This window comes from Micropterus salmoides, unplaced genomic scaffold (genome assembly GCF_014851395.1).
Source record: "Micropterus salmoides isolate LMB-PRFRI ecotype aquatic unplaced genomic scaffold, ASM1485139v1 Ms_hic_scaffold_20, whole genome shotgun sequence".
NCBI lineage: Eukaryota > Metazoa > Chordata > Actinopteri > Centrarchiformes > Centrarchidae > Micropterus > Micropterus salmoides.
In genome coordinates this window covers 9,802,242-9,815,761 of record NW_024041151.1, presented here as the reverse complement: position 1 = coordinate 9,815,761, position 13,520 = coordinate 9,802,242, and the positions used below count along the sequence as shown (strand labels likewise).

The window sequence follows — 13,520 nt, the reverse complement described above, 5'->3', positions numbered from 1 at the left end:
ATGAGGTGTCCCCTGGTAGCATTATCACAGGTTGTGTCAGACATGTCCTTAAGGATACTAGTGCCATTAGCTGGGGCTGGTAGCAGTTTATATGACGAAAGGACAGATGGTGTGAGAGCTGTCAGGAACATTCACTGATTTATATATTCTCTGTGTTACATGCGCAGTCACACAAATTGTAAAAAAAAAAAAAGTGTATCTCCTGCTGACGTACGTGTGTGTGTGTGTGTGTGTGTGTGTATGGTATCGGAAACCATTCTTTTTGCTGATGAGACAAACCTACTATGCTGTGGTGAAAATTTGGAGAAGCTACTGGATACCATGGAAAAGGAAGTGAGTAGGATGCGATTTGGTTTGATGAAAATAAACTAACACGGAATTTGAGTAAAACAAAATTTTATAACATTTGGGAACCAATTAACCGACACAGATAAGAAACTAATGATAAATGGTATAGAACTAGAACGAGTATCTGAAATAAAATTCCTCGGTAGTTATTGATAACTAATTAAGCTGGAAACCTCCACATAAAGTATATTAAAACCAAAATATCCAAGTCATTAGCAATATTAAATAAAGCCAAAGACCTATTGAATCAGGCTTCTCTAAATATGCTGTACTACTCCTTCATACTCCCATACATCACTTATTGTGTGGAAGTATGGGGGAACACAAAACAAATACATACCCAATCTTCATCCTACAAAAAAGAGCTATTCGAATCATACATAAAACTGCATACAGAGAACCAACAAACCCATTGTTCATTAAAATCAAAATATTAAAGTTCAAAGATCTGATTGACTATAAAACTATTCAAATTGTTTTTAGAGCACACAATAACCAATTGCCAACCAAGAGCTTTTTCAACTACGAGAAAGAACGTACAATTTCAGAGGAATATCAAAGTTTAGTAACCGTTCATTCGAACAAACCGTAACAACCCAGGGTGTTATCCTGTGGAACAACAGTAATAATGATTTAAAATGATGTAAAAACTTATTGCAACTGAAATTTCTATTTAAAAAAAGAATCATTGATCTGGATATGAGCTGGAACAGTGATTTTCTTTTCTGGTGATCTTTATTTAGTTGGAATATCTACGTGATGCAAACAATTTAAGTAGGTAAAACATATCATTGAAGTGGAGGTAGGACAAGAAAAATTATTCTAACTTCTTTCTACCCCCTTTGAACATGACTGTTATTTGGATCATCTGCTGATGATCTTTTTTGTTTATTTTTATTTAGTTTTTGTTGTCTTTTAACATGTTCAATAAAGAGCTGGGGGGGGCTTAAGCAGTCTGATTCACTTCATTTAGATGTCACTGTGAAAACACCACTTTTTACAATACAGAATGTGTGCTAGAACAGTCAGTCAGATTATTCCTAAACCCCATTTTATATTTGGCTGGTAAGTGATCAATTGATCTGCTCCCTCCCACATTTTCACCAGTATAGTCATATTTGGTTTACAGTTTATTTTCTGTATTTCATTCACGTTATAGCCATCCAAGTTGTGCAGCTCTAGGGATGGCAGTGTTGGCTAGTCTGAAATGTTGTACATATATCCATAGTTACCAGAGGATGAAACCTAATGACTTTAGTGATCCCCTGACTTTTCCTTGGTGCCACAAGTAGGTTAAAATGATTCATTAACAGCTAACTGAGGCTTATTGGTGACCATTTTCTCTCTGCTCTGCCCGCCTGCCATTTACCGGTCTTGTGCGGAGCTGTGCATCTGCTGACTTACCGGGATTTGCATTCACGTTGCAGTTCGCCGCGGGTGTATTCCAGTACTGCTTAAAAATGATAGTAAAATCAGGCTCCGAAGAATTGGATCTTCAAGGTCACCCCTACAGCATAGCATATTGTCTTTGCTGATCCCCTGACTTTTCATCTAGCACCACCATGAGGTCTACATTTGTGGTTTTGAGTGAAAGTTCTGAACAACTACTTGATGGATTGCCATGGAATTTAGTACATACATTAATTTAGGATGGATTATAATAACTATTGATTAAAAAAAAAATTTCAGTTTGTCCATAAGCCTACTTTGGTTTAATACCTGCAAAATGAATGGCATATCCATCAGCCTCAACTGTACACTAATTACCCTTTGTTAGCATGCTAACACACTAAACTAAAATGTGAGGTTTACTCACTGCACAGCCTCGCTGGCTTCCATCAAACTCACACCCTAAACCTCAGTCACGGCACCAATTTAACCGGCTGCCAACGGTCCTGGCCTGAACCGGTGACCTCAGGTACAGGAGGCAGACACACTGACGAGGAGTCTAAAACCCATGGGCCCTGGCATCGGTCGCCAGTGCGTCTCTTAAGTTGTCGGGGAGTGAGGTTTATTCACTGCTCAGCCTCGCTAGCTTCCGTCACACCTAGGTACAGCCTCAAAGAGTTGCTAGCATGGTTGTAGACCCTTGGTCTTGTGTTCGTAAATTTTACAAATAACTTGCTGTCAGTTGTGAATATTGAATTACTTAGTGCTTAACTAAGTTTATTTCAGTTAGATTTTTGAGTGATTATTTTGGATAGAATTCCGGTTAGTTGTGCTCTTTCTTTTTGTCTGCCACTGCCACCAGTGTGATACGAAGTCTTTCCCTGCACTGGGCCTTAGTCATGCCCATGCCCAGATTTAAAAAAAATGTTTAAAAAGCCAAGAGAAATCTATCTGTTTTAACCTGGCTTCTCTTAATCCCATAACCCAATAAAGAAAACCAGGTTTCTTGTTGATGTTTCAAAAATCAGGTTTTTGCTGAAAGCCAGGAATAATCATTTTACTTAAGTATATGTAAATGCAAAATTGTTTTTGCGTGTGTATGTGTGTGAGACAGAGGAATGGTATTTGTGGATGATTGTGTTTCTCCTTCTGATCTTGTTTGCTGCTGCTGTGTTCAGGGCACATCTGTCTTTCTGATAGGATTATAAAACATTCACCAACAGATGTTTGCAGTCCTCTTTGAAGACAGCAATTTTGCAGACTGCTGTGGATTTATGAGTGCTTTCATCAGACAGTGTTGAATTTGTCACTATATCATCAATATTCTTAACAATGTAATGAAATTGTTAGCAATTCCTCTGCCAGTCTGTTTTGATCTATCTTAAATCTATAAAACGAGGTGTGAGGCAGCTTTTGGAGCTGATTCTATTAGCCTCAAAGCTTAATTAAATATTATTTTTGTAGTATTTAATTCTTTCCTCCTGTATTTTGCGCACATGCACACACGCACACATATATACATATATATTTTCTATCTCATTCTGTCTCTCATGGCTGATGTATTAATCACTCTGGAGAATATAATTGGTAACATCTGAAGATGTTACCAATTATCTTCAGTTAGTCAGTATAGAGCAGCAGTACCAAAAGTGACATCTGCTGCCAAAGCACCAAACATAAACATGGTGTGCGCACAGTGTGTACATGCCAGGAGCTAACAAGCTATTGGCACATTTCCTATTTTCAACCCAGTCATATGCCAGATTGTAAATCTCCCCCAATCAGCTTCGAAGGACTTGTCTTGATTCTTCCCTGTGTTCCGGTCTGTCAGTTAGGGTCCGTCTGTGCATGCTGTTGGCTCCCAGTAGTTGACAGAAAGCCTGCTGAAGAGCTTAAGGCAGCTTGTTAAATATCCTTCATCTACTGCAGAGATTACAGGGAGCTTAATGTGATCATGCCAATGCAATAGCCCTTTAGCAGTGTTGGGTTAGATGGTTGTTAAGGATTGGAGATTTTCTTACAAGTTAACCTATAACTCAACATTTACCATTTGCAGTGTGGTGGATACTTACTATGAGTATTTTTTTACATATGCATTTACATGTTTTTTTACATGGCATGACTTTTCTGCATAGAGGGTTATTTTTTTTTTTTTTTGACAAGCCGCAAAGGGATTGCAGTTTTGGGACACAGGTCTCACTTTTCTGAAGAACTGTCAGAGTTCCCCTGACTGGGGAGGAAGAGTACAAGTGACTTTTAACTGTCAATACTTAGGTTATGGCGCCTTGCTGACACAGACACTCTGACAAAACATGTTACAGCAACCACTCTCCCCCTCAAAGGTACTTTCCTTCATCTGTATGGCCTGTCTGCCTTTGTGCTCTACTATGTTACAATGCATCAAGGAGAAAAAAAAGGCTGGCTCAGAAGATATGGGGAGAAGTATGGTAAAACGGAGCTTATTGTTCAACTTTACAATTTGGCAACTATTAGATTCAAAAGAATATAGAGAATTAATTATGGAACGGCTGCAAGTAAAAGGGATAAAGTAAAAAAAAATACTGCAGTATAGAGAGAGTAATTGAGATTGTGAGAGCTACAAAATGAGAGAAAGAGAGAGAGGAAGCTGAAAGAATAAGTGTCCCAGAAGATGACGAACACACAAAAAAAAAAAATTGCAATACAATAGAAATAAACACAATCTTGGTGAAGTTTAAATGTTGTATTGTTGTTCAGATTGTGTCAAGAGATGTGTTGATTCAATTCTATGGTGATTTCACTAGGGATGTGTTTTTATCCCCCTCCTGTGTGATCTGTGTCCTTTAATATTGGGAATCTGCCGACCGAGTCTGTTCCATAGGCTATACTTACTAAAATGAAGATAAAATATGTATCTGACACATTAAAATAACTGCTGCAGTCTACTCCATCTTACACACCTTATTCTTAATAACAAGCTATCCAAATACTAAATGAATGCACTATGTTTATAAGCTTAAATTATTATTATTAGATATGATATGGATGACAATTTGTAAACTGTAAAAATGCGACTCCTGAAACTTTTGTGAGCCTCTAGAAAGGAAAAAGTAGCTATCACTGTTGTTGGTGGAAGAACAGAAAAACTTAGTCAACTTGTGATTGTACAGACTGAGTGGTGTTAGCCTACAGAGTGGAGGTTCTTCCCTCACAACAGATCTCTGGCCAAACACCGGCCTGCAAAGAGCAGACAAACCCAACAGACACCTTTATAGCCTGTCATCAAGTTTCTCATGCAACCAACACTAATTAACAACAGCTGATATGCCCTGCCACTGGCAATGTTTGGCATTTTAACTGGTGAAAGCGGCATTTTGTACCGGTAAATATAAAGCTGTTACCTGAATGTTTTGTACACTGCTCTTTGTTAATGATAACAGCCGCCATAGCTTACAGAATCCGTGCATCTTGCCAATCTCACTGTCAGAACTCACTCACAGGTCCTCCCAAATAATCATTCACACTAATTTTCACTCGTATGTGCAGTGAAATGCTGCACTGTAGAGCCTGGCTGTGGCACATTAATGCGGCACTGCAATACTCGCAGGCTTCATTGGCAAAACAGGAAAGTAGCTACAGGAGAGAAAGGGTTGGATTCTTATCAGCATTATGTTAGCTGATACTGACCAATTAAAATATGCCCAGATTGGCAGATTGTTTTGGACATGCAGAAAAGGAGGAAGTCATCATGATAACAAGTTTGGTTAGATTTAGGCAACAAAACTACTTGATCAAGTATGTTAGTTACATACACAAATTAAGTTACATAATTGAGTTACGTAGCATACACAATGAAGTTAAATATGTTATGTAAGTTATTTTATGTATATGTTAAAATAAGTCACTATTGACTGGTTTCACAAGAGACACGGACAGCAGTCTCCTGGGTGAAGCCTGTGTTTGTCTGAACCATCCTCCTCCATATACGGACTTTGTTCTTTATACTACATCACCTGATGTTTTGTTATCTATGACATTCATAGGTAAAATGACGGTGTCACAGTGGCCTAACACCACAGTGTAGATATAGGCCTGCCCTGATACAGGTAAAAGCCATGCATTTCAAATGTTTAAAGTAAAAGTACAAAAGTATTAGCATCAAAATGTACTTAACTTAAAGTAGGCTATGACATGTTATAATAATGTGTATCACCCTTTATTTGTTTTATATTTTGTATTAATAATCTGAATCTACATAAGTAACTAAGTACATTACTGCTAGATTGCACTGTAGAGCTGAATTAACCCTGCAACATATGACATCAATATTGCATCAATATTAAGTAAATAATGACCTTACATAATGAAGTCCAGCCATTTTTTAAAAACAACATATTCAATATTTAGAATTTGATGTGTGTGACAGCTCTGGATCCCATTAGCTGTTATTATTGAGTTTGCTACTGGTATACTAATATGAACATATGGTCACTATTGAATTTTTTTTTTTTTAAGGTCAGTTTTAGTACCTTTTAGCGGGGATGGTTCTTTATGCTATGACCTTGCTCAACCCTCTCAATAAAATGGCTGCTGTGTCGCAGACATGCAGACATGACTGCAGTTCTCAGTGTATAGCAAGAAAATCACCTGTCCCACATCCAACCAGAGCACGTCTGTGAGCTTCTGACCTTGACAGAAACAACTTTGATGTCAGGCACTGTGCTCCAGCCTGAAATTGTATGTAAGAATTTGTCAGTTGGGATGTTAAGGTGCATCCCAGTGGGTGTGGTGAGGTGACATAGTAGCCTAGACAAGCATTTAAGCCACTGTATAAACATGTGCACCTGTAAAAGGCCCACGCATGAACATTTATAGACAGATACATTCTGAACTGGGCAGCTGATGTTTGACATAAAGATAAAATAGAAAAGCTGCTGTTATGTGCCACTCAGTATTTTTCTGCCCGTTTCTTGCTCATGTTCTGACTAGTGTTCAGAGCAAGTTGTTTACGAGTAACCATAATGTAAGAGTCAGAGAAGATTGTACTGTCTGCTTATCTGCCTCTGGGCTCCATAGCTCTCTATGTTCTTCACCTAAATGTTATCAGTGATAAAACAAGCCAGAAGTACCAGAACCTTTTCATTGAAACAACAAACTTCAACATTAACATTAACACCCACATGCCTAGACAACCCCACATGTACAGTACAGGCATAATTGCATGCACAAACATGTAAAACACACATTTAATGAACAGGTTTTCGAAGCGCACATACAGACATTCATATGAATATGAACTTTTCATTTTTTTCATATAAACGCATGCATATGTACACATGCAGAAATATGCACATATAAGCAAGCACATGGATAATGATATGGACACACAGACATACCAGCCCATTCTTATTACCAGATCGTGAAATACCAAAGCTTTGTCACACCACTTGGCGTCTCAAACAGATGCACAAGCTATCCTTTAGTGTCTACATCACACAGACTTGCCTGCCAGAAAGGCTTTAGGAAGTCATGTGAAGTAGTATAGTCTACCAGTGTAGGAGGCTGGAGGATGGATGGTTCAAGTCAACATTTAGTTATTATAACTTATGTACCTAAGTTAACTTGCTACATTACCTATTTTAATCCAAACCATGATCTTTTCCTAAACCTAACCAAGTATTTTTTTTAGCAGCGCAGTGCGTCTCATACCTAATATGAATCGATATAAGATTTTGAGAGTCGTGACACATGTGGCAGCTGGTTGCAGATACAAACATACACACATACAGTGTTGCTCAGTCACAGAATTTCATGCTTCCCTCCACCTCCCAATATGAAAACTGCCTTTTCCTCTTGAAACATGTGAAAGAAAATGATTGGTGTCTCTGTGAGCTCCATGTCTCCAGGGAACACACAGACCTTCAGGGTCAACCTACAATTAAACCTCAGAGGGGCTCTCCAATCTCATAGGATGCTAGACAAGGAAGGAGGCAGGGCCAGCAAGACAAGAGTTTTAACCCTAATCTGAACTGAGCTGCTTGCTGGTTAACCTGCTGCTGTAGAGTACTGCTTTATGTGACCACTGGCCAGTTTCTCACTGCTGCAGTGATTCACAGTAGCAGGTACTGCTGGTACACTGGTGTCTCAGGCTTTCTGCCAGAGCAACTCTAAGTAGAAACTGTAACTGAGGCACAAAAGCCAGCTTCAAGGATGTCTGTTGACCTTAAATACTGGAGCTACCAGATAGAAGACTAAATTTACATCTAAAAAAAAATAGGTTGTCTCCCAATTGTGCTTCTTTGAAAAGTAGATGGGGTCTATCTGCGTCAATGGAAAAATGCAAGTATGAGATCATACTGCTATTCATTCTCTATTTCCATCCCCATCTGTCTATCAGAAATATTTGTCATATGTCAGGTGGCTCTACAGTGTGTACGCAGCCAGACTGACCTTGACTTTTATACTGTTATAATAAAGTTATATAAAAGCGATACATTCTTGCCACAGATGGTTTGAATACAAATTGGTAGCTTGAGTTATTTTTGTCCAAAATCTTTTCAAAAAGACTGGCTGTAGTCTGACACGTGTTTGACTCTCTTTGGTGTACATTTGTGAAGAAAGGTATTTTTAAGTTTCTTGTGATTTATTGGGTTGAGGGGGCATATTTTGCAATTTTCTTGCCTCCTAAACTGCTGCTAATACAGGGAGTGCCAGGGGAGCGAGAAAATACAATTAGGAATGGATGAAAAGGAAAACCTAATTTTTAACATAGCATTATCAATTTGCAGTATTTTCTATTTCAGCTCATTTGAATATAGGGACAAGAAGGGGTAAGAGGGAGGAGGGAGCAAGATAAGGAGGATGGAAGGTTGTAGTTTCAAGGAGAAATTAGTGACATGAATGTGTTAAATTTTTCAACCTGACACTGGCCTCTAAATTCAAGACTTGCATGCTTTACTGAAGTGCTTTTACCAGAGAGTTGGTTTTTGCACAAATCTTTGACCTTAACTTCACCAGGCAATCAGTAGAAAACACAGGTGCAACAGGGGCAGGCTCCCTCACAGTCAGAGTGCTCTGCTGATATATCAGTAACATGATGATGATTTATTGTTTGCACTGTCAAATGCCACAGCCTTTTTTCCCAAGGTGTGTTTTAATCAGGACATCATTGCAGTCAGTTAATACACTGAAAATACTAAATTAATGTCTTTCTGATATTGCCATTGAAACGAAATACTATAGCTTAATAAGTGTGCTATAGTGGGGCATTGCTATAGAGCAGTGGTTCTCAACCTTTTTTGGGCCAGCGCCCCCCTATCCATCATCCAGGTCCCTTACCACCCCCCATCAAAAAAGATGTTTGCTATTTTTTATTGTTACTATTGTTATTAAAAACATGGAAAATGTATTTTAATGTAATTTAACTAATAAGTTAATGTTTCTCCCAGAAACTGTGTGTGAAGCCAGGGGGCGCTTAATAAGTGGGGGGGTATGGGGGTCCTCCCCCAGAAGATTTTGAGCATTAAACACTTATTTCCTGCATTCTGGTGAAAATTTCTCCTCCAATTTCTGCCTTTTCTGCACCAATTTATGGTGGAAATGTCTAAAAATTCAGGTGGCAAGTTACAATTTATATAATTATAATAGAATATAATCTAGTGAGGCCCTCAGGCATTCTTATTGCTTTTAAATATTTTTCTCCTGTAGATCAATTTATTTAATATCATCCCTGCTGAGTCAACACACATGATTAGGTCTTACCACCTCTTTTGTGGGGAAGTAACCTATTTAAATGTGTTTGTGGCCCCTTTTCATCTCAGTAATAAATTAATCCGTTTTAATTCAGTTATTGACTGGACTTTATTAGCTCATCTGTTAATAACTTATCATATCTCAGTGCTTCCCACAGAATGACAGTGTAACTGTGGCGCAGATACAGCATGCTAGCCTCGAAAACCCAGCTGTATTCAAACATTAACTTAGCTCTCCCTATTAGCTAGGCTCCTTACATGCTTGCTAATAACTTTTAATAGCTGGGTCTCCGACATTGACAGCGTTGTGTTGGATAGATTTGTGCAGCTGTGTTAACGAGGGAGAGAGAGCGAGAGATCGAGGGACGGATGAGAGAGACAAGCGAGAGGATGTGCTGCGCGAATACGCGCTGCCTGCAGCTCACAAACAATTTTAAATAGGCCTAGTAAAAAAAAAAAATCGAAAATCAATATGTGGTCAGTCAGGCCAACACAAATAAATGAACGTATGGGAAACACTGTAACTTATCTGCTCATATACTTTATGCACATTCATTAGCCTATCTCTCCCACATATCTGAGTTCTCTGACAGGTAAAGGAAAAAAAGTTGCAATTGGAGACTAACGTCATTAGCCTATTTAAAGAGAATTCATAATATTTTACTACATACCCTATACTGCATTATGTCACTGATTCGCTGGAAGTATCCCCTCGCCGTCTAACAGACAGAACTGGATGAGATGAGGAGGTGCTCATGCCGGTGGAACAATAAACTAACCGACACCTGTGATCACACAGAAAGCTCACGAATAATTCCACACACGTTAACTTCAGCACCTCCTGATAAAGTGCCGTTTACAATCCCCAATAGAGCAAGACAAGGCTTCAGTTTTTAAGTTACATTTTTATAGCCTACTGAAACTACAGTATATGTATGCTTTGGCACAACCTGTCTGCGACTCACAGAGCGAGGTGGGTCCACATCACCGCCCCTGGGGGGCGGTACCGCCCCCGTTGAGAAACACTACTATAGAGGGTTTTATTCATTGTTTTATTATCGATTTGTGTATTTTCATAGACCTAGATTCAAGTGACTAAAATCACTATATTTATGTCTAGAATATCCCTGAGATGGTATTCCATTTAGACTATCGTCAGCCAGCTGTCATACTGTGCCTGTACCCTGGGACTGAGTATACTTGATGTCATGTGTTAAGTATAGTAGCAATTTTAACACAGCATTCCTGTCACTATCTCCACTCTGAAAAATAACAGAAGATTAGAATACAATGTTAGTACTGTTTTATTAACCAAATTACAGTGTAGTTGACACCACTTCATCTGTGCATTAAAGGGAGAGTAAGTGATTGTAATCCAATAAACTTTTTGTTAAATTCAGCGAGTAGCTCCTCACAGTTTGCTAGCTCTCTGAACAAAAATGTGGTTTTCTTACACAGCCCTGGGCCTGTAAATGGAACATAAAAGAAAATAATGTGGACTTCCTCACAACATTGTTCCAGCCAACAGGTGGTGTTAGTGCTCATGCACAGGAGCCGTGGCAGACGTAGTTCTATACACTGGCACATGAACATGCTGGAATCCAGGCACTGTGAAGAAGAGATGGCCAAGAAACAGCTGAAATGGAAAAGGGCTGAAGAGTATAAACAGAGAAGAAAGTGATACGACCAGGCAAGGGCAAAGGTGTTTCATGCTGGAGAAACCTCTGAGATTTGAAATTTGGGGAGCAGACATTCTAAGGGAGCAATGAAGGAAGGGGTGTATTTGTTTGGAAGTTGATTTCAAATATCAACAATCATTCTGCAGAATCAGTTACTCTCCGTTTAAGCCGCCCAGTAGCATAACACTGGGAATGTGAAAATGAGCTGCACTCCAGCCCTGTGTATGAATGATTTATAACATTATTTATATATTTTATACATTAATATTGAAATCTCCAGAAATAATATATAGGCTATATATCCACAGTATAGATACAGAAAAAATATTACTGTGCTTCTGTTTCAAATCTCACCACTTAATGGTTTCTTATAGACAGGGGATACAGTCCTATATAATTTGTAAATGAGTAATACAAGACTACAGTAAATTATTACTCACGTTAACAGTCAGTCAGTGTCATATTAATTAGCTTTACCTCAGTGTTGGATTTAATATAAGGGGGCAAATTATGTAGCTGTAGCTAATAACTGTCGTTAGATTTTCATGTCGGCTTGAGGAAGTATAATCAGTGACATTGTTACAGATAACTGGGAAACTAGTTTCATAGTCTAATGCATCACTACTGGGGGAAAGCCTGTGATAGTCTTGTGCAACAGCTGATCAAAATCCCTTTGTTTATTTATGTTTAGTTGATACCTCCATGCAGCACTGTTTACAGGCATCACTGAAAGAAAAATGTCATACCATTACATGCAGAAGAAACAATTGTCAATTGTATGTTTTAGTTGCACTAAAAAGAGAAGCAAAATCCATGAAAAGAACCAAAATAACAATGAACTGATCTAACTAAAAAGATTTGCCTGTGTAGTCAAAGTGGGAGATATTTTATTCTTCTGTGCAATTGATCTCCTTGTTGTCTAAAAACTATTAAACACATCATTGGGTTCTTTACGCTGAACAAGGCCTAAGTATTTTACGGCAGCAGGACTGTGTGTGATTGAAGCAAAATAAACTTGGGCAACAAATGCATATTAATCCACAGCTGAAATAAGTTCCCAAAAATGCTCAGTTTACTCCTGTTTGAGTAACTTTTGCTACAAACAATAGTTTCTGTATTCTGTGTGTTTTAAAGAAAATACTACCAATGCAATCTGCCAATATATCATCATGTCTTGTAAACTACCAAATATTGATATCATTATTGGCCTCATTTCTATAGTTGACAGTCTGAAATATATATGAACACAAGGCTTCATCAATCAAAAGAGAGCATGTCTAACTTGGATATAGTGAGTGACAAAGGATGCAGGAGAGTTGGAATCTTTGGAAACTTTGAATAGGAAAATTACAGGACCTACTGGGTAGACTTGGAAATCCCGGAGAATTGAGGTCCCTGGAAAAATGACTGAGAGGAAGGAGCTTGAATCTGACAAAATTTAGGTTTATCTCTTGAATAAGGGAGAAAAATCTATCTTTGGACGTATGCTGGAAGAATTCAGAAACCTCTTAAGGATATGAGAAATCCAGCTTCTTTGAGGGTAGGGAAGGAAATCCCTACAATCGCTAGATGTTGTTGATAAGTGAGGATGATACAGTAATGATGATTAAGATGATCACAATGAAGACAATTATGAAGATGAAAATTATGGGGATGAAGCCATTTGCTCTGCTGAATTTTTTTTTCTTTTTTTTTTTGTCTGCATGGATGTTAAAAGCAAATATGGCTGTTGGTGCCATCTGGTACCTTATGTTATATTAGGGAATTAGTCACGCTGAACATAAACTGTCTAAGGGAATTTTCTTTGTCTTTTCAACATTAACACAACCTTCCAACATCCTAGACTATTTTCCATCTGCATGCATTTCTTCCTCAGGAGCACATTTCCAATTTCCTTTCATCCTCAGCCTGACACTCGGAATGTCAGCACTTTTAATGGATGGAGTATTTCATTGGTTGATAGAGATACTGCACCCTGACGCATGTGCGAGCGTGCACAGCTGAGCCAAATTGCTAAATATTTGCTATTTGCTGATATTTCTTTATTTCTCATTCAATAAAAAACCTACCACATCATTTCTCTACACACCATTACTTTTATAGAATTTCATGATTCGGGGTATAGGAAGAGACATTTCACCTCTCTGCATGTATTGAGGATTATTGTGTTTGCAGCACAAGTTTTATAATTATCATCTCTTTTCTGGAATTTCAATTTATGATATAGATTCCATGGCGATTTGATTCAAAGTCAGTCAAGATTTAATGGATTCCTTTTCTAAGCTTCCGACAAATTGCCTTTTTAGTGGGAAGAGTATTTGCATTATTCATTTGAGAAAGAGCAAGCATTTATGAGATAATTTAGTTTAGTTCT

The 13,520-nt window shown here is 38.2% G+C and overlaps 1 protein-coding gene across 4 annotated transcripts in view; it reads left to right on the top strand.

Moving 5' to 3' along the window:
- Window positions 1-13,520, top strand: part of LOC119914249 (fibrinogen C domain containing 1) — a 273,866-nt gene that overhangs the window by 218,718 nt on the left and 41,628 nt on the right. The gene's annotated exons all lie outside the window — the stretch shown is intronic.